Source organism: Budorcas taxicolor, chromosome 8, assembly GCF_023091745.1.
Source record: "Budorcas taxicolor isolate Tak-1 chromosome 8, Takin1.1, whole genome shotgun sequence".
Lineage (NCBI taxonomy): Eukaryota > Metazoa > Chordata > Mammalia > Artiodactyla > Bovidae > Budorcas > Budorcas taxicolor.
Genome location: NC_068917.1, coordinates 68,893,093 through 68,920,646, shown reverse-complemented (window position 1 = coordinate 68,920,646; position 27,554 = coordinate 68,893,093).

Here is a 27,554-nt window from a genome sequence, read left to right as displayed (position 1 = left end):
AGATGTATGTAGACATGTTTGTTTCTTTTCTCATTTTCCTCCTAAAGTAAGTCCTATTGAAATTAAAGTAAAAATGGACAGAGGGATCAAACCTGTAACTGTTCTGTCAGCTGAAATATTGATGAATTCCTGGTACACACTAGAAGTTATAGCCAGAAAGTGCAGATGACACAGTTGAAACAGGGACGAGACCCCAACCCCCACACCCCAACACACACCTCATGCCTAGGCAGACGGATTGTGCTAATGGGGATGGAAGAAACCATGGAGGTATTAAAGGACTGTTTAAGAATCTGCCGTGACAGCACCGCCTTCACTTCCTTCAACATGGAAATAACTGACAACAGAGGTATTTACAAGAGGCTAAACCAGAAAACAATTCAATTAGAGTGAGCCCCTCAGAAATGAGCCAAGCCCAGATGAGGTCAGTTAATCCCCAGCCTTAAAGCTCAGGACAGAGTAAGGAGTACTGTTTTAAGCCATTGAGGTTTGAGGTGGTTTATTGTTGCAGCAATAGCTAAGGGACACAAAATTTGTAAATTTGTCGAGCCCACTTGATCTTATTGAAATCGTTGATCCCAGAGGCAGCATAGTCTGACCTCAGAGACATTTGGTACTTTTGACTTTCTAGAAATATGAGATGTGTGCAATTAAACACCCTGCATTCTGTGGTTGGAATGGGCTGATGTTGGTGTTACAGGACCCAAGGGTGTACAAGGAAGACACAACTAGCAAACTGAATCCACTGAAGTAAACAGATTCACATGAAAAATCCAACTCAGTTGCTTGAAAAGATGAATTGACCACAGGCCGATATCCAACTGTTAAAAATAAGACCAATTAGCAGATGAATGGATAAGAAAGCTGTGGTACATATACACAATGGAGTATTACTCAGCCATTAAAAAGAATACATTTGAATCAGTTCTAATGAGATGGATGAAACTGGAGCCGGTTATACAGAGTCAAGTAAGTCAGAAAGAAAAACACCAATACAGTATACTGACACATATATACGGAATTTAGAAAGATGGTAATGATGACCCTGTATGTGAGACAGTAAAAGAGACACAGATGTATAGAAAGGACTTTTGGACTCTGAGGGAGAGGGAGAGGGTGGGATGATTTGGGAGAATGGCATTGAAACATGTATACTATCATGTAAGAAATGAAGTGCCAGTCTATGTTCAATACAGGATACAGGATGCTTGGGGCTGGTGCATGGGGATGATCCAGAGAGATGATATGGGGTGGGAGGTGGGAGGTGGATTCAGGATTGGGAGCTTGTATACACCCGTGGTGGATTCATGTCAATGTATGGCAAAACCAATACAGTATTGTAAAGTAAAATAAAGTAAAAATTAAAAAAAATTAAAAAAAGACCAATAACTATTCAGTCTCAAATGAACTTTTATTTCTAGCATTTATTTTATGCCAAAATTACACACTTTACTTCTAAAGTTTACGATTCAAGAGAACAAATAAAGCAATTCATAATTTAAGGATCGAATCATTCAGTATGACAACTGCTCTAAGCAAGCATTTTATTTGCATTATATGGCCAAGAATGGGGTGCAAACACATGTTCAAAACCTTCCTTCCTCTAACTCATGTTAATTAAGTTTCAGCTGTCTTGATATTTACATCTGGGGACTCATGTTTATGGCTCAAGCTAAGTTTTCATAAACTGTAATATTTCCCTTGGCCATGAAATTTTTTAATCTTTCATGAGTGACACTTTTACTAATATAAAGTCCAAGTATTTATAAGGCTTTATTAAATCCATCCAAATTGCATATATTTATATCTGCATTTTATATTAAATATTTTATAGGAGCTAAAAATAAAGAATGGCCTTGTGCATCTAGCCATGGCAAAATAATTCAATTCATCTGAGCTTTATTTTCATGCTGTCAGTTTCAGTAAAGGCAAAATATAGACAACCTTATTTGAAACTAATTAAATACTCAAAAGTATTTCTACCACAACACTATGGAAAATCAGTGTACATGTACAGTATAAAACTTAAGAGTAGCTCTTAATTTCCTATGAAAAATATCCACAGCTATTATTGTTGCAAAGTCATGTCCAACTCCTTGCAACCCCCATGGACTATAGCATGCCAGGCTTCCCTGTCCTTCATTATCCACTGAGTTTGCTTAAACTCATGTCCATTGAGTTAGTTATGCTATCTAACAATCTCATCCCCTGCAGCCCCTTCTCCTCCTGCCCTGGATCTTTCCCAGCATCAGGGTCTTTTCTAGTGAGTTGGCTTTTTGCATCAGGTGGCCAAAGTATTGGAGCTTCAGCTTCAGCATCAGCCCTTCCAATGAATATTCAGGGTTGATTTCCTTTAGGATTGACTTTGCTGTCCAAGGGACTCTGAAGAGTCTTCTCCAGCACCACAGTTCAAAAGCATGAATACTTTGGTGCTCAGCCAAAGGATTATGGTCCAGCTCTCACATCCATACATGGCTATTGTAAAAACCATAGCTTTGACTATCTGGACCTTTGTCAGCTAAGTGATGTCTCTGCTTTTTAATATGCTGTCTAGGTTTGTCATAGCTTCTCTTGCAAAGAGCGAGGGTCTTTTAATTTCATGGCTGCAGCTATACTTTTAGGAAATTCTGGGTTGGAAGTGTCCAGTCCTGAAGCAGGGGGCAGCACTGCTGCTCCCCAGACCAGTCCAGCTCGTGGAACTGGTCATAGTCACAGGGTAGGAGGCATTTTTCAGAGCCCTCTGTTTCATAGACGATAGTTCTCCATGGTAGTACTTCTTCAAGACAATATGAATCCAATGCCTTTTTTTCCCTGAAAGAATAAATTAGTTCTCAGGAGAGTCCTGTATCCCAGTCAAATGAGGGGTATGTGACCTTCCTAGATTCTCTTTCCAATCCAGAAGTCATTTGTTCTGAGGGTCCAGGGAATTGGAGTCATGTGGTGACTTGCTTCCACGACATTGCTGGGCCCCAGACTTTGCCACTCTACAGCCTCTGATAATGAAGTAGAAGGTCTGGGGGAGGAGTCAGGAGGAGGTTTTAAAAGTTACTTGCCTGAAGAGAAGGGTCCATTAAGTACATTTCTAAAAACATTGCAATAACATCTTTCAATAAAATTTCTGCTCACTAGGTAAATTATAGGAACAGAAGCATAAAAGATAGTCTAGTAAAATTCTTATATTTCACCTTTCTAACACCATTATGCTTTATAAAAATTTATCATGTCCAGTATTCAAGTTATTTGATTTTTATGTATTCAATTCCTTACAAATCTGTCTGTACTTAACCAAGACTCTGACCCATTTTCCTTCTTGTCTCAGCATTTATATTCCCTGCTCTTTTGTAAGCTTCTATGTGCCTGAGTCGCAGACAGGCATCTTTTTAATATTTTCTGATGTATACTCTGCCTTAAATTTAAACAACAGTGACAGCAAACCCCACCTAAGTGGTGAAAATCTGACAAGATAAGTGTGGCTGGTGGCTCAGAAGGTAAAGAATCCATGTGCAATGTAGCAGACTTGAGTTCGATCCCTGGGTCAGGAAGATCTTCTGGAGAAGAGAATGGCAACCCACTTCAGTACTCTTGCCTGGGGAATTCCCTTTAAGCAACAGTGACAGCAAAGCCCACCTAAGGGGTGAAAATATGACAAAGGTAAAGCAGGTGTATAAACCTGGTCTATGACAGCTGCAGAAGTAGCCAATTAATTTTCTAGGATTCAGTGCAAAGAGGAATGAGTCCTAGCCACAAGGCTGACCTGCGATGTGACCAGATCCCCAGATACAGTACCAGGCTCTTGGCCTGTTCTCAGATAAATGCACTCCATGAGGACCTCACAGAGTGAACCCTGAGTATGACCTTAAGTAACATTTTAAACAGAAGGGTATATTCATGGGGTTGCTCCTTTAAAAATCTTTCAAAGATAGATGATGGTAATAATGCAGAAGTGTGTTTCAGAAAAAGCTGTTCTCTGCTGGGGCCAAAGCATGCTTCACATATTATTTATTTCATCCTGATGAAAGTGGCATTAAGCTCACACTTTATCCTGCTTCATTGAAAATTAAATTAGGGGATCAAGAGAAATCTAGGAATTAACATTCCTATAGAGCATCCTTAACAATTATTGTTTCCATCAAATTTAATTTTATTCAAAGACAACAGAAGTAAATTCATATCAAGTGTCCTGAACAAAACCTGATGTGATGGTACTCTGTCCTGCAGTGGGAGAGGGGACCCCTATGACTCAGGAAAAGACTGGAGCTCTTATAAGAGGAGAATATCAGGCAAGGATTCAGGTCTGTGCATGGAGACCGCTGAAGACCCACGGGCAGAATCCAGATTTTACAAAACAGTAATCACAGAGCTGCTTCAGAACAAGATTACATGATTGAGACAAGCAAGTTATGTACCATAGAACGTAGTTGCTAGTATCAGCCCAATGAGATGTATGCGAGGGCAAACAAACAAATGTACGATTAGGCATGAGAATTTTCCATAAAACTTTATAGAATCAGTGAAACTTCCTGGTTTATTCAGAATTAAAAGGATAGGATCATTACGAACATCAGACGTTAAAAATTTCAGAGATCATAAAACACACACTCACCCACAGAGAACTAGAATACAGACACACTGGAGAAACGTGTTGCCAAATTTTCTGGCCAAATAAAGCCATAGAAAACCTTTAAACATAAGCTTATATCTCTTTATTTTTAAATTTTAATTTTATTGACTTTTATAATTGATGTACAATATAATATTTGTTTTGTATACAACATAGTGATATGATCTTTTTATACATTATGGGATGATCACTACCGTAAGTCTAGTTACCATCTGTTACCATACAAGGCTATTGATTGTATTCCCTGTGCTAGACATTACACCCCCGCCCATTGCTCTGACAACCACTCCTTTGTTCACTATATGTACTAGTCTGTTTCTATTTTGTTGAGTTTCCATGTTTTGTTTTTCAGATTCCACATATAAGTGAAATCGTATGGTATTTCATCTAACTTGTTTCACTCCAGTGCTTGTTAGACATGTGGCCTTGGCAAATCATTTAATCTCTACCCCTTGGCGATTATCATATTACTTGCCTCACAGAGGAGTTGTGAAAATAAAGTTAGTTGGAGAAATTCACATCAAGTGATCCAGACAAAGCTGGGCCCGAGAGATAAGTCAATCACTGCTAGTAGTTATTGGTTGTAAATTCGCATGATAACACATAAAACATCACCAGAAGTCTAATGAAAAAGTATAAAAGAAAAATTTTGCTGTATTTTAAGAGATTCGGATACTAGAAAGACTCATCAACCCATTCATGCTTTTCTCAAACAATTAATTATTAGGTACCTGCTCTGTACTGAATATTGCCTTTAGTGTTGGAACCACCTAAAAAGATAAAATTTTAAAACAGAATAACAAAAAGACATATTTGTGTTAAAAAAAAAAGTTAACATCTCCACGGTCAGTGAAACTATCTTCCGAGCAATGAAGAAAACTATGGCCTGTGTCTCTCTGGACTCCAGTTCTTAAAGTGAGTGACCACAGATAATCAGGAGGTGGGCTCCCAAAGGATACTGGGAGCCTCATGGGAAAGGTTTGACCAGAGTCACCTGGGTACAGGGCTGTGGTTAAGAGCCTTCCACAGACAAATTCCAAGGGCTGAGTGGAAGCTGATACTGCAAAGTTTGTGCTATGCTGTCATTCCAGGTGATCACCAGTCTATGATCTAATAAGCAACTAAGAGACTGGAGACTGCCCAGTGCCCCCTCACACATGTATTTATATACAGCTGAGGAAGGAACAGTGATGGGTACCTGTGGCCTTGGAGAGCAGAGACTATGTCTGCCCACTTTAAAGCTGATGGGGTACCAAAGGGAAATTCCTTGCCTCCTTAAAAAGGAAATTGGTCTACACACTGCAACACAATAAAGAATTGCAACTTTATTAGAACCTAGGATAAATTGGACTAAAAGGAAAGCCATCTTTACCAATCTAGACCTAGCTTGCTCATGGTTGTGATTTCAGGATGATACATATGTCAAAACTGATCAAGTTGCACATTTTAAATATGTGCAGTGTATTATATGCCAACTAAATCCCAATAAAACTGTCAGAAACTAATCTTTGTCTTATTAAATTACCTGTAGAATTGGGGTTCATGAAAAGGTCATAACATTTCTGGATAATGTTCTTGTTTATATGTTAGAAAAACTGTAACGTATTGTGACTTGATTAAAACTTTATGTATTTCAAACTATAGTTACCAGAATTATTTCTAAACATGAGACAATTCTTTTATCCTCAAAATTCAATGAGGAAGAGTTTTAAACTTTTTGTGCTGGAGTCAGTAAATATCAGCATATCATTAAAGTGCTTTGGTAGCATTTAAACATTCTATGTTTAAAATTTTAAATATTTAAAGGAGTTAATATTTCAGAATCAATAATGAGTTATACAAAAAGAAACATTCTCCAAATTCTGAGCAGAATCAGATTGTTTCATTCCTTGGAACTTTCCTGTAGTTCCAATATCTCTCCAATATCTCTAATAACTTGACCAATATCTTTCATACACATAGATCGACCACCAAGGCTCATGGTGACTTTCACTAGTTGACCAGAATAACTGGTTAGCAGTTGGTTACTTGTCTAACAAATATTTAACAAACAGCAGTTAAAGACAAGAGGCTACAGATACAGGACTGAAAAGAGATACCCTCCCTGTTCTTCTACATAATTCAGATACTAAAACATAATTGCATTGGTCTACATCTAAAATGTTTAGAAATCAAACTCCATCTTAACAACTAGTAAAAAAAACTGGATAGACTTAAAAAAAACCAACAACTCTTCAGGGAACTGGAAGACAGAGTAGGACATAGGGCAAACTGCTGGCCCCAAGATTTGAGTGACATTCAGCAGGATATGCGGAGAAGGCAATGGCACCCCACGCTAGTACTCTTGCCTGGAAAATCCAGTGGACAGAGGAGCCTGGTGGGTTGCAGTCCATGCGGTCGCTAAGAGTCGGACACGACTGAGCGACTTCACTTTCACTTTTCACTTTCATGCATTGGAGAAGGAAATGGCAACCCACTCCAGTGTTCTTGCTTGGAGAATCCCAGGGATGGGGGAGCCTGGTGGGCTGCCGTCTCTGGGGTCACACAGAACTGGACACGACTGAAGCGACTTAGCAGCAGCAGGATATATGCCCCCAAGCTCCCCATACACCTAGATGTATTATTTTCAAACTACTACAGAAAATAAAAGATAAAGCAAAAATACTGAAAGAAGCTAGATATTACCTATAGAGGAATGAAGGTAAGAAATATACCCAACGTTTCAGAAACCATGAAAATGACAAGAGAATGAATTGAAATATTTACAGTTTTGAGGGAATAAAATCACTCACCTAGAACTCCTTATCTTGTGAAATTATCCTTTAAAATGAAGGAAATATAAAGAATTTTTCCAGGCAAGCAAGAATTGAAGGAATCAGTTATAAGAAGACCTGCCTTGATTAAAAAAAAAAGTTACAAGCAGTTCTTTAGAAAGAATCAAAAATGATATGTATCAGAAATAGGGATTTACATTTTAAAATCTATCAAAAAATCCAAACAAATATGAATTTACATGAGAAGGGAAGATCACTGAAAAATAGGAATAGTGAAGGTTAAAAGATATTTTTCTCTGTTTTAATTGAACAGGTAAGAATTCAAAAAATAACAACAACAGTGTATTAAAATATGTATGTTTATGGTTTTATATGTGTGTGAAATAAAATAAAGGAAGAATACAAGGGATAGGAGGCAGGAATTAGAATTACTTTGTTGTTATAGGTACTCAAACTATGTAAGTGTTATTTGAAAATCGATCTGGATTAACTACAAATGCATACTGTAAATTCTTGTATACTCACTTTAAAAAGTAAACAGAAACTCATATGCTAAGGGGAGAAAATGGAATCATAAAATGTACAATTAAAACCTTAAAAGGAAGAATAAGAGTAAAAGACAAAAATAACAGACAAGGGCAACAAAGAAAAAACAGTGCTAAATGTGGTAAATACAAATCCAACTATATCAGTAATCACTTCGAATCTCAATAGTCTAACTGCATCAGTTAAGAGTGGCTCAAAAAGCAGAACCCAATTATATTTTGCCAAAAAAAAAAACTCTCACTTTATATATAAAGACACATATAGAATAAATCTGAATATCTAGAGAAAAATGTACCATGCCAACACTAATTAAAAGAAAGGAGTAGCTACATAATTTCAACAAAGCAGGCTTTAAAGCAAGGAAAATTATTCAGGAAAAAGAAGGGCATTATATATTGATAAATGGGTCAGTTCTCCAAGAGGACATAACAATTGTTATCTTGTGTATGCTTAACAACAGAACAAATTGCAGGAGGTGAAAACTGATAGAATTGCAAAGACACATATAGAATAAATAAACTTCACCCTCATAGTTGGAGACTTCTACATCCCTTCCTCAGAAATGGATAGATTCAGCCACCAAAAAAGTGACCAATATCTCTCATAAACATAGATCCTCAACAACAACAACAAAATCCCTCATAAAATATTGGCAAATGAAATTCAACAATGTATACAAAGAGTTATACAACATAAGTAGGACTTACCCCAGATATGCAAGGATGACTCAACATTTGGTAACTAATTAATGTAATCTGTCACATCAACATAATGAAAGAAAAATCACATAATGATATGAATAGTTGCAGAAAAAAGATGTTTGACAAAGTCCAACACTCACTCATGATAAAAGTCCTCAGTAAACTAGGAACAGAGGTGACCTTCTTCAACCTGCTAAAGTATATTTGCAAAACCACTCCAGCTAAGATCATACTTGACTTCCCTGATGGCTCAGATGGTAAAGAATCTGCTTGCAATGCAGGAGCACTTTAGGTTAATGATGAAAAACTCAAAGCTTTCCCACCACTAAGATGAAGTACAGAGCAAGGATTTCCTTTCCACTACTCCTTTACAGCATTGTACAGAAAATCCTGGCTAATGTTAAAGACTACATAAGAAGTATAAAGATAAGGAAGGGAGAAATAAACTGTCTTTGTTCACTGATAACATATTATTTATGTGAAAAATCTAAAAGAACTGACCAAAACATCCTGGAACTAAAGTGATTACAGCAAGTTTGTAGAACACAAAGTTAATGTATGAAAGTCAGTCACTTTCCTATGTGCTATTAATGAACAAAAGGAATTTGATATTAAAACAATACCATTGTGTTCAGTTCAGTTCAGTCGCTCAGTTGTGTCCAACTCTTTGTGACCCCATGGACAGCAGCACACCAGGCCTCCTTGTCCATAGCCAATTGCCAGAGTTTACTCAAACTCATGTCCATTGAGTCAGTGATGCCATCCAGCCATCTCATTCTCTATTGTCCCTTTCTCCTCCTGCCTTCAATCTTTCCCAGCATCAGGGTCTTTTCAAATGAGTCAGTTCCTCACATCACGTGGCCAAAGTATTGGAGTTTCAGCTTAGCATCAGTCCTTCCAATGAACACTGAGGACTGATTTCCTTGAGAATGGACTGGTTGTATCTTCTTGCAGTCCAAAGGACTCTCAAGAGTCTTCTCCATCACCACAGATCAAAAGCATCAATTCTTCAGTGCTCAGCTCTCCTTATAGTCCAACCCTCACATCCATACTTGACTACTGGAAAAACCATAGCTTTGAGTAAATGGACCTTTGTTGGCAAAATAATGTCTCTGCTTTTTAATATTCTGTCTAGGTTGGTCATAACTTTTCTTTCAAGGAGGACGCATCTTTTAATTTCATGCATTCAGTCACCATCTCCAGTGATCTGAGAGCTCAAAAAAGGTAAAGTCTGTCACTGTTTCTACTGTTTCTCCATTTGCCATGAAGTGATGGGACCAGATGCCATGATCTTTGTTTTCTGAATGTTGAGTTTTAAGCCAATTTTTCCGCTCTCCTCTTTCACTTTCAGCAAGAGGCTCTTTAGTTCTTCCTCACTTTCTGCCATAACGGTGGTATCATCTGCATATCTGAGGTTATTGATATTTCTCCTGGCAGTCTTGATTCCAGCTTGTGCTTCTTCCAGCCCAGCATTTCTCATGATATAATCTGTATATAAGTTAAATAAGCAGGGTACCAATATACAGTCTTGATGTACTCCTTTCCCAATTTGGAACCAATCTGTTGTTCCATGTCCAGTTCTAACTGTTGCTTCCTGAGCTTCATACAGATTTCTAAAGAGGTCAGGTGGTCTGGTATTCCCATCTCTTTAAGAATTTTCCAGTTTGTTGTGGTCCACACAGTCACAGACTTTGGCATAATCAATAAAGCAGATGTAGATGTTTTTCTGGAACTCTCTTGCTTTTTCCATGATCCAGCAGATGTTGGCAATTTGATCTCAGGTTCCTCTGTCTTTATCCAGCTTGAACATCTGAAAGTTCATGGTTCATGTACTATTGAAACCTGGCTTGTGTTAACCATTGTGTTTGTACCCCCAAAATATGAAATACTTTGGTTTATATCTAACAAAATATGTGCAAGATCCTATATAAGGAGAACTACAAAAGTCTAATGAATTAAATAAAAGAAAAACAAAACAGATAAATACTCCATGTTCATAGATAGAAAAACTCAGTTTTTTCAAGATTTCAGTTATTCCCAAGCTAATCTATAAATTCAATGCAATTCCAATTAAAATCATGGAAAGTTATTTCATGGATATCAACAAACTGATTCTAATGTTTATATGGAAAGGCAGAAGATTCAGATTGAACAATACAATATTGAAGGACAAGTTGGAGGACTAACACTAACCAACTTCAAGACTTATTATTAATATAAATCTACTGAAATCAAGAAAGTGTCATACTGGCAAAAGAATAGAGAAATGTATCAATGGAAAAGAGTAAAGAGCCCAGAAACAGACCCTTATACGTACTGTCAACTGACCTTTGACAAAGGAACAAAGGCAGTACTACAATGGAGTACAGAAGTCTCTTCAATAAATGCTGTTAGAGCAACTAGATATCCACTCTAGACACAGAACTCACAAAATTAACTCAAAATGTGTCACAGACATAAATATAAAATGTAAAACTATGAGATATGACATAAGATCACATAGAAAATCCAGATGACCTTTGGTATGGGGATGCATTTTTAGATAACACATCAAAGATGTGATCCATGGAAGAAATCATTTATAAGTTGGACTTCATTAAGTTAAAAACTTCTGCTGTGCAAAATATATCAAGAAACTAAGAGGACACAAATAGGAGAAAATATATACAGAAGACACATTCAATAAAGAAATGTTATTAATAATATACAAAGAAGTCTTAAAACTCAACAATAAGAAAATAATCCAATTTGAAACTGATATCAAATAAGGTACAGGTCGCAAACAAGAAATGAAAAGATGCTCTATATCCATATGTCGTTCAAGAAGTGCAAATTAAAATAACATGAAATATCATTGCACACTTATTAAAATCACTGAAATCTGGAATACTGACAAGGGGATGTTACAGCAGTAAGAATTCTCATTTATGGTTGGTGAGAATGTAAAAAGCATGGCCACTTTGGACAGCAGTTCAGTGTTTGTTTGTTTTTAATAAACACATTCTTTCAATATGATTCAGCAATCATGCCTCTTGGTATTTACCCAAAGGATTTGAAAACTTATGTCCATACAGAAAGGCTGCACACAGTTATTTATAGCAACCTTATGAATAATTTTCCAAATCTGAAGGCAACCAAAATATTTTTCAGTAGGTTAATGATAAGTAAACTGGCATTTTCAGACAATGGAATATTATTCAGCTCTAAAAATAAATGTGCTATCAAACCATGAAATGACATGGAAGAATCTTAAATGTATATCACCTAGTGAAAGAAGCCAATCTGAAAAGGTTACATACTGTATAATTCAACTGTAAGACAATCTGGAAAAGGAAAAAATGTGCATATAGTAAGATGATCAGTGGTTGGCAGATTTTAGATGAATAGGTGGAGTACAGATGATTTTTAGCTTCAGTGAAACCCTCTGTGTGATACCATAATGATGATGTTGTCATTACACATTTGTCTAAATCAATAAAACATACAACATTAATAGTGAATTGCCATATAAATTGTGGACTTTGGGTGATTATGATGTGCCAATGTAGGTTCATTGATTGCTATAAATGTACCAGTTTGGCGGGGGATGTTGATAATTGCACAGGCTATCCATGTGTGGAGCAGATGAGTTATGGGAAATCTCTGGATAAAGTAATGCTCAAAATTCTCCAAGCCAGGCTTCAACAATATGTGAACCGTGAACTTCCTGATGTTCAAGCTGGTTTTAGAAAAGGCAGAGGAACCAGAGATCAAATTGCCAACATTCACTGGATCATGGAAAAAGCAAGAGAGTTCCAGAAAAACATCTATTTCTGCTTTATTGACTATGTCAAAGCCTTTGACTGTGTGGATCACAATAAACTGTGGAAAATTCTGAGAGAGAAGGGAATATCAGACCACCTGACCTGCCTCTTGAGAAACCTGAATGCAGGTCAGGAAGCAACAGTTAGAACTGGACATGGAACAACAGACTGGTTCCAAATAGGAAAAGGAGTGTGTCAAGGCTGTATATTGTCACCCTGCTTATTTAACTTATATACAGAATACATCATGAGAAACGCTGGACTGGAAGAAACACAAGCTGGAATCAAGATTGCCAAGAGAAACATCAATAACCTCAGATATGCACATGACACAACCCTTATGGCAGAAAGTGAAGAGGAACTAAAAAGCCTCTTGATGAAAGTGAAAGTGGAGAGTGAAAAAGTTGGCTTAAAGCTCAACATTCAGAAAACGAAGATCATGGCATCCTGTCCCATCACTTCATGGGAAATAGATGGGGAAACAGTGGAAACAGTGTCAGACTTTATTTTTGGGGGCTCCAAAATCACTGCAGATGGTGATTGCAGCCATGAAATTAAAAGACTCTTACTCCTTGGAAGAAAAGTTATGACCAACCTAGATAGCATATTCAAAAGCAGAGACATTACTTTGCCGACTAAGGTCCGTCTAGTCAAGGCTATGGTTTTTCGTGTGGTCATGTATGGATGTGAGAGTTGGACTGTGAAGAAGGCTGAGCGCCGAAGAATTGATGCTTTTGAACTGTGGTGTTGGAGAAGACTCTTGAGAGTCCCTTGGACTGCAAGGAGATCCAACCAGTCCATTCTGAAGGAGATCAGCCCTGGGATTTCTTTGGAGGGAATGATGCTAAAGCTGAAACTCCAGTACTTTGGCCATCTCATGCAAAGAGTTGAGTCATTGGAAAAGACTCTGATGCTGGGAGGGATTGGGGGCAGGAGGAGAAGGCGACAACAGAGGATGAGATGGCTGGATGGCATCACGGACTCGATGGACATGAGTCTGAGTGAACTCCGGGAGTTGGTGATGGACAGGGAGGCCTGGCGTGCTGCAATTCATGGGGTCGCAAAGAGTTTGACACCACTGAGCGACTGAACTGAACTGAACTGAACTGACCTCTCGATTTTGCTGTGAATATAAAATTGCTCTAAAAAGTAAAGTTTTAATTTAAAATATAATTATATAATCACAATAGTGTGCAAATTATGACAAACACTATCAAGGAAAAAAGTCTCAATGCTCAAAGAATTTTCTCTTAAAGTGAATCAGACTAAATTTTTCAGGCAGCCAGAGAACGTGTCTGGAAAAGAAAGCTCTGTGGCAAAAGTTTGATATAAAGGGTCTTGGGGGATCTCAGGAGATAGGAGAACAGATCCTGATCTGGAAGAGTGGTGATTCTTGGTGAAAAATGATTGCTCAGTTGTCTCTAAAATCCTATCATTCTTTTCTTCTCAATTTAAGAGGCATGTGCATTGTATGAACAAGTGGTTGTAGTCTCATCTGTTTTAAACTGCTACCTGTTTGTACTCACTAAGTAGTGAGCTAGTGGATATTACACAGTCATTATTTCAAGACATGTTTTTAATTAACTGAAGTTACCAATAATTAATAATAATTGAAAATAACAAAGTGCTTCATAACCAGGTAGCTGAGCCTCTGAGCCTTAATGAATGAATTTCTAATACTGCTCTGTATAGAATTTTGAAACTACACTGTTCCTTCATAATAATCTTTAAATAATCCCTGGTGGCTCAGCAGAAAAGAATCTGCCTGCACTGTAGAAGGCACAAGAGACATGGGTTCAATCCCTGGGTTGGAAGTTGCCCTGGAGGAGAGCATGGCAATCCACCCCAGTATTCTTGCCTGAATAATTGCATCGACAGAGGAGCCTGGCAGGCTACAGTCCATGGGAGTGCACAAAGAGTCTGACACGACTGAGGGACTATCACTTTCACTGAAGACTGCTTTGATAGTTTAGTTTAAAACCTGAGTTATTTAAAAACTGAATTATTGACTGAAATATAGTGACAGGAACACAAATAATGAACATGAATGATTTTTAAAAAGATTGAATGGATTATATTTTTAAATTTCAAAAAAATCTTTTTGATTAAATAAGGAATAAGAATCTTTGAAACCTCTTTCATGTTAATATGAAGTTTTTTCCCAATAGTCTGGCTTATCACTTTTTAAATCACAATTGGTTTGGATAGTGCTTGCAAGAAAACATCCTCACTCCTTTTATTTCAGTTATAGTTCTGTTAAAAAGGCTCAGCTGACTTGAAATCTTTTCGAGTGGGTTTTGAAATTAGTGGGTTTTTGAAGTTTGCTTCAAACTAACAGGCACAGAGGACACAGAATGACAACAGAAATGAGGAGGTGTGACTGGAGTGTCCCTTTATTGGCCTCAGCTAAGCCAAGGCTGACAGTTACTCTGTCAAAAGCTGCAACATCAGAATGCGAGTTTACAAACTCACCCCTTTTCAAGAGCACAGGCAGAAAAATACAAAGACCCGACAGAACTAACAGACTTACAGTAAATATATCTGCTAGTAATTCATCATGTGTGTTAACACAAGCTATAGCAATAATCATTACAAGATTTATCACACTAAATGTTTGTCACCTAAATTTGTGTATTGAGGGACATTTGTATAGTTATCTATTGCTGAGAAACAAATTACCACAAACTTATAGGCTTCAAACAACCACACATGTATTATCTCACAGTTTCTGTAGGTCAGGAGTCTGAGCACAGCCTCGCCGGCCCTCTGCAAGACTACAATAAATGTCAATATTTATTATTGTCGTTGTTTGGTCCCTACATTGTTTCTGACTCTCCTCCTCCAGGGCCAGGCTCCTCCGCCTCCCTTTCTCCTTCCCTTACTTCTTTTTTTTTGCCTACCCTCCACACCTACAAAATATGTATTCAAGGTCTTCTATACACCAGATTCTATAGTAGGTGTTCAGGACACACCAGCACATAATAGGTACATTCTAGTAATAATTAAATACACTTGAAAATCAACTTTTTTGATAAAAGAATATGATGCAAGTTAACAAAATGTAACAAAATAAAATTCTTTTTTTCTGTGGTCTCTTCAGTTTGCTAGATATACCTGTCCAGCGCATGGGGTGATATTCTCCAAGGTGTTTTTAAAGGGTTGCTGCAACTTGCCCAGATGGAGCAGTTAAACCTCATTTTCAATGTTGATCTTATTATAAATGAGATGAACCAAAATAAAATGAAAATAAGCCAAGAAATAAACAAAAACAAAGTTAACAGCTGAAGAGAGCCAAGTTTTTCAAAGCTTAAACAGCTAATGTATTCAATGCCTGTCAGTCTTCAAATATATCCATAATGTCACTACCTTCAAATTGATATTTCTACTGGGAATCTTACAAAGCATACTGGCAGCTTAATTGCTTATATTTACGTAATTACCAGGACTATTCCAAAGGATATTGTCAACTTAATTATTTTTAAATGCTTTTTGACATGAGATATTTTTATTATGAACTGAGATATAATTTTGAGGTATTCTGAAAACCATTCCAAAATACAAATGCAAGTGTGCATAAATGATAGATCAGAAATGCCCTAGTGGCTCAGTGATAATCTGCTTGCCAATGTAGGAGACATGGGTTTGATTCCTGGCCTGGGAAGATTCCAGATGCCACAGAGCAACTAAGCCCCATGTGCCTCAACCACTGAATCCAAGTTCCTAGAGCCTGTGCTCCACAACAAGACAAACAACCACGATAAGAAGCCTTCACATTGCAACTAGCGCATAGCTCTTGCTTTCTGCAATCAGAGAAAAGTCTATGCAGCAATTAAGATCCAGTACAGCTATAAATAAATAAATAAACCAGAAATGTCTTGACCATGAAGAATTTTGTAGCTACTTATTGTTTTATCCATCAGCTACTGTGATGATAAGTTAATATACTAAAGTCAAAATCATTTTGCCTATTGTATCATTGGTCAGGTCATAATTAAAAAAAAAAAAAACTAAAAGCTAACAGAATGCTCATTCTATATAACATATATAGCAAAATAATAAATATGTTGAACAAGAGATATTAATATGGACTTGCTGATTTTCATAGCTTTGAGTGAGTGAAGTCGCTCAGTCGTGTCCGACTCTTTGTGACCCCATGGACTGTAGCTTACTAGGCTCCTCTGTCCATGGGATTTTCCAGGCAATAGTACTGGAGTGGATTGCCAGTTCCTTCTCCAGCAGATCTTCCTGACACAGGGATCAAACCCGGGTCTCCCTCATTGTAGACAGACACTTTACCGTCTGAGCCACCAGGGAAGTGTTATCACATTATTCTGGGTGAGAAAGTTCATCCAGAATAGGTCTTCTTTGAGAACAGTCAATTTCTCCCCTATACCACAAAATCTTCATTTCCATAGAAACTTTCATACTCAGTGTTGTTGCTGTTGTTCTTTAGTTGCTAAACCGTGTCCAACTCTTTGCAACCCCATGGACTGTAGTCCTCCAGCTCTTTTGTTTGTGGGATTTCGCAGGCAAAAATACTGGAGTGAGTTGTTATTTCCTTCTCTAGGGGATCTTCCTGACCCAGGGATTGAAACTTCTGTATTGGCAGGCAGATTCTTTACCACTGAACCACCAAGGAAGTCCTTCATACTCAATATCCAGGTATTAATTGTCTTAATCCATTATTTTGCAATTAGAAATACAGTCACTCTATTAGATTTCAATGGGCTTTAATTACAGGGGTGCCCTCCAATTAGGTAGCTGTTTCTACCTATTAAATATGCATATTCTTCCACTAGACCATCATGCCCTCCTGTTAGAAATACATCTCTTCGTTTAGATATATCTGTTTTCTAATTATAAACATTAGCACTTCTATTAGATTTGTGTGCCTTGCAATATGATATATCTGTACTCCAATTAGATATGTCCTTCCTCCTGTTAGATGTGCATTCCCTATGAAGTCAAATTTAAAACAAAAAGAAATAGGAGTGGGGCACATATATATGTTTAAATAACCCCAGTAAAGATTCAAAGAGATCAACAGCTTAAGATTGCTACTTGGGCTTTTTTTTTTTTTTTTTTTTTTTTTTGAGCCCTTGATCTGTTCAGTAAGGGGATGAAAGAGAACATAATGACAGAGCTCAGATTCTTTCAAGGAAAAGAGATTGTTGGTACTGGCATTACATTTTATGGAAAAGTAAATAGCTTGCTGCTGTCTACTTTAAACAAGCTCAGTTCCAGAAGGCAAAAAATGATAGGAAGAGGGAGAAAAAACAAATAGCACTAAGCAACACTTGTGGTATTTAGTAGCAACGTCTATGCGCTTCTGGTTTGTAGGAGATTTTTATCCTTATTATCTATGGGGCCTTTTTATGACTTGTATGGACCCTTTGAACTTTTGCTTTTGTTGGACCTTTGCTCCACAAAAAACTACAAAATGTATAGCTTATAACTGTATATAAGAACTAAAATATTACAGGCTGGATTATGTTTATTTTTCTTGAATATTTACTTATTGTCAATTATCCATAGAAATTATCTATATCAGTTTTCTAGGGCTGCTATGACAAATAACCACAAAACAGATGGTTTAAAACAGAAATTTATTATCATATTTTTAGAGGCCAGAAGTTCAAAATCAAGTTGCTGGCAAGACGATGCTTTCTTCAAAGGCTTTAGGAAAAGATCTTTTGTTGTGTCTTCCTGCTTCTGTTGTTCCTTGATTTATGGCAGCCTCACTCCAATCTCTGCCTCAGTCTTCATGTGGCCAACTTTTCTGTCTCTATATGCTGTTTTCTTGTTTCTTATAAGGACACTTTCACTGGATTTAGACCCCAACTTAACTCAGTATAATCTTATCTTGGTCCTTACCTTGATTACATTAGCAAAGATTCTATTCCCAAATGAAGTCACATTCTGAGGTTTTGGGTAGATATGAACATTGCGGAGATACTACTCAACTCAGTATATTACACAAACATATTTTAACCTTGTGATTTTAAATGGAGGTATTGTGAACAAAGTTTATTTTTTCTGTGACTGTGTGAATGGTTTAAAGTCAAATGGAAGCAACAATTCACATTTTTAAATGATTTGTTAAAATTAATTAATTTATCTTAATTGGAGGCTAATTACAATATTGTAGTGGGTTTTGCCATACATTAGCATGAATCAGCCATGGGTGTACATGTGTCCCCCATCCCGAACCCCCCTCCCACCTCTCTCCCCATTCCATCCCTCTGTGTTGGCCCAGTGAACCAGCTTTGAGTGCCCTGTTTCATGCATCAGACTTGGACTGGTCATCTATTTCACATATGGTAAAATACATGTTTCAATGCTATTCCCTTAAATCATCCCACCCTCACCTTCTCCCACAGAGTCCAAAAGTATGTTCTTTATATCTGTGTCTCTTCTGCTGTCTCACATATAGGGTCATCATCACCATCTTTTTAAATTCCATACATATGTGTTGGACTTCTCTGGTGGCTCAGACGGTAAAGTGTCTGTCTACAATGAGGGAGACCCAGGTTCGATCCCTGGGTTGGGAAGATCCGCTGGAGAAGGAAATGGCAATCCACTCCAGTACTATTGCTTGGAAAATCCCATGGACAGAGGAGCCTAGTAATCTACAGTCCATGGGGTCGCAAAGAGTCAGACACGACTGAGTGACTTCACTCACTCACTTATATATGTGTTAATATACTATATTGGTATTTTTCTTTCTGACTTACTTCTCTCTGAATAATAGGCTCCAGTTTCATCCACCTCTTTAGAACTGATTCAAATATGTTCGTTTTAATAGCTGAGTAATACTCCATTGTGTTTATGTACCACAACTTTCTTATCCATTCATCTGCTTATGGACATCTAGGTTGCTTCAGTGTCCTAGATATTGCAAAAAGTACTGCAGTGAACATTGGGATACACATGTCTCTTTCAATTCTGGTTTCCTCGGTGTGTATGACCAGCAGTGGGATTGCTGGGTCATATGGCAGTTCTATTTCCAGTTTTTTGTTGTTATTGTTTGCTTTTTTAAAACTAATTAATTTATTTTAATTGGAAGCTAATCACTTTACAATATTGTAGTGGTTTTTGCCATACATTGACAAGAATCAGCCATGGTGTACATGTGTCCCCATCCTGAACCACCACCCCCCCCCCCACAACCTCCCTCCTCATCTCATCCTTCAGGGTTGTCCCGGTGCACTGGCTTTGAGTTCTTTAAGGAATCTCCACAGTGGCTGTAGTTTGGCTCCACTGGTTTGCATTCCCACAACAGTGTAAGAGGGGTTCCCTTTTCTCCACACCCTCTCCAGCGTTTATTGTTTATAGACTTTTGATAGCAGTCATCTTTTAAATTATTTATTTTTGGCTGTGCTGCATCTTTGTTGCTTCACAGGCTTTTATCCAGTTGCAGGGAGCAGGGGTTACTCTTCATTGCATTGTGCAGGCTTCTTATTTCAGTGACTTCTTTTGTTGTGAAGCACAGGCTCAAGGGCACCAAGCTTCAGTAGTTGCAGCACCTGGGCTCAATAGTTTCAGATCCCAGGCTCAATAGTTGTGCCCAGTGGACTGAGTTGTTCTGTGGCCTGTGGGATCTTCCTGAATCAGGGATCAAACTTGAGTCTCCTGCATTGGGAGGCAGATTCTTTACCACTGAGCCACCTGGGAAGCCCCCAGCATTTTACATTTTTAATCATGAAGTAACTTGCATTGTGAATATATTACTTGCAACTAATGTAAATGAGTGCAGTTCATCTTCTTAATGACCACTTTTTACCTTTGGACCTGGTGATCATTGGCTTCACCCTTTTGTCCCTCCTGCTTGCTTGGCAACCACCTTCATCTGACTGACTTCTGAGACCTCCTTCATCTTGACCACTCATCTCCACTCTTCTAGGACTTCACATGTACTGATCCCCTAGTGGTGTAAGTACTGATGCTGAGTAGACAGGATTCCATCCCCTAATCCTGAAAGTTCTACTTACTTTCCCATGCAGCAGTAGGACATGCATACATTGGAGAGGTTTAGTCATATCATTGACTCCTATGAATTTACTGTGGAGGAATTTTCCAGGTCAATTATATAATCTAATTGTGTCACATACTCAACACTTGCTGTTTCAGACTCAAGTGAAGAATGAGGATGTGTGTTAACACAGTTTCTACCATCAAACACTTTCCTAACTGTCCAGTGTGATGTGTGATTGTGTACATTTATGTGATACACTAAGGGTCTTTCCAAATATAAATGTGAGGATTATTGGAGTCTCTCTCTTACTCTTCCTTTCACTCTCTCTACTCTTCAATATATTAGGGTTCAACCTCTCACATCAAAGACCTGCTTCCAATGCCATGGCTCACTGGAGCCATGGGCCCCAAGTGGAGGGCTCTACTTGGATCTACTTCCAGCCACAGGAGCTATTCCTTCCACTCATCTCAAAATATCCATGTCCTGTTTTCTTGGACCATTAGAAGATAATTAAAATGCTAATGACACAAAATAAAACTGAATGAATAAGTCGGTAGTAACTAATAGCTTAAATTTATGCTCTTGTCAGAGAGCACTGTAACAGCTGTCACTTGCTTCATTTCCAAATGTGTTGTGTAGAATTTTAGGCAGTATTGCAACTCTAGTGTATTAAATAATGCTAAGTGTGCAAGTATACAGCAGAACCACCACACAGACTCAGCTAAACATATTGTCGAGGTTTCCCTTAAATAAACTGAGCCATTTCCCATAACTAGAGTGAAGTTTGTGATGGGTTGTGTGCACAAGATAAAAAGGTTATTGTTCGATTAATGCCAGTGTAAAGGGTGAGAATCATAATGCAGTTGTTAAAATAAATCCACAATGAATATTTATCTCTCAAATATTCACTTACCTTGACATACCTCATAAAGGACTGTAAAGCCAAGTATAAGAGGAAAATTGTTTGAAAGACAATTTAAGAAAAATGTTGGCAAAGGAGGTCTGCTACCAGAGAAAAGGCTAATGTGTCATGTCACTTTTTTGACAGCTGGATTTGAAGAATCACATACATTTAATGAACTCCTTATTCTATCACATATAAAACATCTAGAAAAAAGTGTATTAGAAAAACCTAACAAAAAATAAGTAAATTAATTAATTATTTTTAAGAAGCTCTTTTAAAAAAATTTAGAACTTTCCATATTTTAAAGATAGAGATAAAATGCTAAATAAAATATTGGCAAATCTAATTCAAAAATATACTAAAAGAATAATAATTGTCCTTAAACAAGTTTTAGCCAAGAAGATTGGGATTTTTTTTACATTAAAAAACCTAATATTAAAATACTAGGTTATATATTAAATATTAGGTTATATATATTGTTAATATTAAAAATATTAACAAGTTAAAGCAAAAAATATGATATACAAAGTTATACAGGAAAAAGCATTTATATAATTTATATTAATTCACAATAGAAAACAATGAGCAGCAGTAATGACAATGAAATATACTTAGCCAGTACTAAGTAGAATGTACACTGATACTGTAAACCTCAAACTTGGAAAAGATAAAGTTTCTCAGCAGCATTTTCCCTCAGAACAGTACAAGAAGTTGAAATGAAAGTCATTCAGTCAAGTCCGATTCTTTGTGACCCCTACCAGGCTCCTCTGTCCATGGAATTCTTCAGGCATGAATACTGGAGTGGGTAGCTGTTCCCTTCTCCAAGATGTCTTCCCAACTCAGGGATCAAACCCAGGTCTCCCACATTGCAGGCAGATTCTTTACTAGCTGAGCCACCCAGAAGCCCAAGAAAACTTGAGTGGATGGTCTATCTGTTCTCCAGCAGATCTTCCTGACCAGGGTCTCCTGCATTGCAGGCGGATTCTTTACCAGCTAAGCTACCAGGCACAAGAAGTTACAGCATAAGAAAAGCAAAAGGATGATACAAGTTTTAAAAGAAATTATCAAAAAAAAATTTTTTTTTTCCTTGAAGAGGTCTTTTTATTTTTTTATTTTTTTTTAATTTTAAAATCTTTAATTCTTACATGTGTTCCCAAACATGAACCCCCCTCCCACCTCCCTCCCCATAACATCTCTGTGGGTCATCCCCATGCACCAGCCCCAAGCATGCTGTATCCTGCGTCAGACATAGATTAGCGATTCAATTCTTACATGATAGTATACATGATAGAATGCCATTCTCCCATATCATCCCACCCTCTCCCTCTCCCTCTGAGTCCAAAAGTCCGTTATAGACAGCTGCGTCTTTTTTCCTGTCTTGCATACAGGGTCGTCATTGCCATCTTTCTAAATTCCATATATATGTGTTAGTATACTGTATTGGTGTTTTTCTTTCTGGCTTACTTCACTCTGTATAATCAGCTTCAGTTTCGTCCATCTCATCAGAACTGATTCAAATGAATTCTTTTTAACGGCTGAGTAATACTCCATTGTGTATATGTACCACAGCTTTCTTATCCATTCATCTGCTGATGGACATCTAGGTTGTTTCCATGTCCTGGCTATTATAAACAGTGCTGCAATGAACATTGGGGTACATGTGTCTCTTTCAATTCTGGTTTCCTCGGTGTGTATGCCCAGCAGTGGGAAACTCTGTTATTTGTCTACACATAAATCCAAAGAATTAAGACATTAGAATATAAGAATTCTCCAGATTTGTTAGTTGTAAGTTCATCAACAGCATTACTGTAACTAGTTATGTTACCAAGTCCAAGCTTGCTCTGCTTGCTGCAAGATAAATCAATGATTCTGAGACAAGGTGTTGGAACTAGGAAGGGACTTTATTCAGGAGCTGGCTGACCAAGAAGATGGCAGGCTAGCCCCTCAAATTAACCATCTTGTTGGGGATAGGATATCAGATTATTTTATGGATCAGAGAAAGGGAGAGGTGAGGAAACAAAGTAAAAAAGACCATTTAATTCCTGAAAATATCTCCTAGAATGGCAAGCCTCAGGTAGGGGGATGTGTTAGTTTCACTTCCTTATAGTCTTTTCATGGGTGGTAGGAAATGGAGTATCTCCTGTAATATCAACAAAGATGTCATATCTATTTGTGATTCTGGCCTCCCCAAATGTGAATTTCTGGGCCTCACAGGTAAGAAGCAGGCAGGCATTGGAGGATGCGCCATTTGCAACACAAAAAATCAAGAATGTCACAGTCCTTCACAGGTAGGCTGGATCAGGTTATTTTCCCTGAGGCAGGTCATTATGTATGCTTATAATAACAAAAGCAGCAAAATAAGGGTTAAAGCCACAGAAGCAGATCCTGTGTAAATTCAAAATTAACCCTTCCCAGTTACAGTCATAGCAACTATAGAAACTATATAGAAACCATAAAACTATACAAACTATAGAACAATATAGAAACACTAGAAACTCTATAGAAACTATAGAAAACTGTAAAAGAATCTTTTCAAAACAGACATTATATATTTGTGGCCAAGATTTTATATAGTCAGTTCAGTTCAGTTCAGTTGCTCAGTCATGTCCGACTCTTTGTGACCCCATGAGTCGCAGCACGCCAGGCCTCGCTGTCCCTCACCAACTCCCAAAGTTCACTCAAACTCATGTCCATCGAGTCGGTGATGCCATCCAGCCATCTCATCCTCTGTCATCCCCTTCTCCTCCTGCCCCCAATCCCTCCCAGCAGCAAAGTCTTTACCAGTGAGTCAACTCTTCTCATGAGGTGGCCAAAGTACTGGAGTTTCAGCTTTAGCGTCATTCCTTCCAAAGAACACCCAGGACTGATCTCCTTTAGAATGGAATGGTTGGATCTCCTTGCAGTCCAAGGGACTCTCAAGAGTCTTCTCCAGCATCATAATTCAAAAGCATCAATTCTTTGGCACTCAGCTTTCTTCACAGTCCAACTCTTACATCCATACATGACTACTGGAAAAACCATAGCCAGAGGCTTTTTAGTTCCTCTTCACTTTCTGCCATAAGGATTTAATATAAGAAAATCATAAAGAAAAAAACTGAATAAGCAGAGTGAAATATATGAAATGAAAGATTCAAAGATATAAAGACATAATAATAACTCCATATCTCTCTATAAATCTAATCTAATTCCAATCAAAATTTCAAGATAATATTTAACAAGGTCATTAGGAAAATTCAGAAAATTCTGAATATATGTATACACACACACTTATCTCACATACATATTTATTATTATTAAAAAGAATTTAAAGAATTTGAACTTATTATAGCAGTTAAAGGGCTTCCCTGGTAGCTCAGATGATAGAGAATCTGCCTGCAGTGCAGGAGACCCAGGTTCAATCCCTGGGTCAAGAAGATCCCCTGATGAAGGAAATGGCAACCCACTCTAGTATTCATGCCTAGAAAATCCCATGAACGGAGGAACCTGGCAGGCTACAGTTCATGGGGTCACAAAGAATTGACACAACTAAGCGACTTCACTTTCACTTTCTATAGAGACTGGAAAAATATGCCAGTGGAACAAACTATAGAGTCCAGAAGCAGCTACATTTCTATATGATATGGATTACATAGAAGGTCAGAGAAGAAAAGATGGATGGACTTTATGGTATATGATGCGAGAGCAACTCATTTTCCATATGGAAAAAAATTGTAGCTCAACTTCAAGCCATCTTAAACAATAAGTGTCAGGTGGCCAACAGAAATAAACATTAACCATAAAACTTCAAAATGATAAAGAAAAAAGAGAATACTCTCTTGGCGTTCAATAGAAGGAGATTTTTTTTTAAACAAGGCCCCCAAAAAATCACATATCACAAAGGAAAGGAAATTTGACTATATCAAAATAAAAATTTCTGTACAACATAAAAATGAGTAAGATAAAAATCAATTAATTACAAAATTTCATGGACCTATGTTCACAGATACACCAATGAGTGAAGATAACACTGATGAAATCCAAACATGTTGCCTGGATTGCAACAATGTCAATTTCCTGTTTGTGATATTGCACTTGAATTATGCAAGATGTTAACTCTTGGGTTATCTGGGTGAAGTATACCTGGAATCTGTCCTGTGATTTTGCTTTTTGACACCTGTGACTCTACAATTATTGCAAAATAAATGACATTCTTAAAACTTGGTGGAAAATGATGTTCGTGGCATAAAAAAAAGATATTGACACCCAAAATAAAGACCTCCTAAACTTCAATATTCCTAAGCTTCAATTCCTAAACTTCAATGAGGATTTTTTTTTCTTTTAAATAAAGAAAGAGACAGAGAAAGAAGAGACTTGAAGGGGGAAAGGCTGATGAAATAAAAGGAAGGAAAGGAAAGGACAAGAAGAGAAAAAGGGCTAAAGTATCAGTTTAACAAACAGAAAAATTAAGAATATATCTAAAGATTCTCAGACTCATTAGTAATTAGAGAAATGCACATAATATTAATAATGAGATTGCAATTTTCTTTATCTGCACTTGCAAAAATGAAAGAGCTGTAGAGAATTAAGCATGGCTGAAGTGGAGATAAAAGAGCTCTCCTATGGTGCTGGTAAGAGAATAAACAGAAACAGCTACTATGCAGGTGATTCAACAACCAGCTTTACAGGTGACTATGACCCAAAATCCTCTTAGCTCCAGCAGCTGGACATCTTCCCTGATCCAGGCAAACGGATACTGGAATTTCCTTGGTGGCCATACCACTTGCTCTCACTCCTCACAAGGTGATGCTATTCTAGGTGTCCTGGTTTGCTGGTGCTTCTGATACTGTACACTGACCCCGTGGCAAGCTTACATCTGTCCGGGGCAAAATGATATAATATGTGTTGGCTTGAAGACAATTTTGCAAAAAGCAGAAAAAATATATAAAAATTATGCCTGGTCTCAAAGAGTCAAACATGACTTAGCAACTAAACAACAGCAGCAGCAGCATAGTGGTCTCAGGTTCAGAAAATCTCATCCAAAATTTAGCCAGTGTGTTGTCTTTTCTCCAGTCACAGTTCAGTTCAGTTCAGTTCAGTCGCTCAGTCGTGTCCGATTCTTTGCGACCCCATGAATCGCAGCACGCCAGGCCTCCCTGTCCATCACCAACTCCGGAAGTTCACTCAGACTCACGTCCATCGAGTCAGTGATGCCATCCAGCCATCTCATCCTCTGTCGTCCCCTTCTCCTCCTGCCCCCAATCCCTCCCAGCATCAGAGTCTTTCCCAATGAGTCAACTCTTCACATGCGGTGGCCAAAGTACTGGAGTTTCAGCTTTAGCATCATTCCTTCCAAAGAAATTCCAGGGTTGATCTTCAGAATGGACTGATTTGATCTCCTTGCAGTCCAAGGGACTCTCAAGAGTCTTCTCCAACACCACAGTTCAAAAGCATCAATTCTTCGGCGCTCAGCCTTCTTCACAGTCCAACTCTCACATCCATACATCACCACAGGAAAAACCATAGCCTTGACTAGACGGACCTTAGTCGGCAAAGTAATGTCTTTGCTTTTGGATACGCTATCTAGGTTGGTCATAACTTTCCTTCCCAGGAGTAAGCATCTTTTAATTTCATGGCTGCAGTCACCATCTGCAGTGATTTTGGAGCCCCCAAAAATAAAGTCTGACACTGTTTCCACTGTTTCCCCATCTATTTCCCATGAAGTGATGGGACTGGATGCCATGATCTTCGTTTTCTGAATGTTGAGCTTTAAGCCAACATTTTCACTCTCCTCTTTCACTTTCATCAAGAGGCTTTTTAGTTCCTCTTCTCTTTCTGCCATAAGGGTGGTGTCATCTGCATATCTGAGGTTATTGATATTTCTCCTGGCAATCTTGATTCCAGCTTGTGTTTCTTCCAGTCCAGCGTTTCTCATGATGTACTCTGCATAAAAGTTAAATAAGCAGGGTGACATACTTCTGGGTATTTATCTGATGAAAACTCAAAAAGATATCTGCACCCTCATGTTAATAGTAGCATTATTACAATAGCTGAGATATGAAAACAACCTGACTGTCCATGGATGAAAGGATAAAGATGTGTAAGATGCAGTGTATGTGTATGTGTATGTGTATATATATATATATATATATATATATATATATATATAAAATTTTAGTCACTAAGTCGTGTCCAACTCTTTGTGATCCCATGGACTATAGCCCACCAGGCTACTCTGTCCATGGGATTCCCAG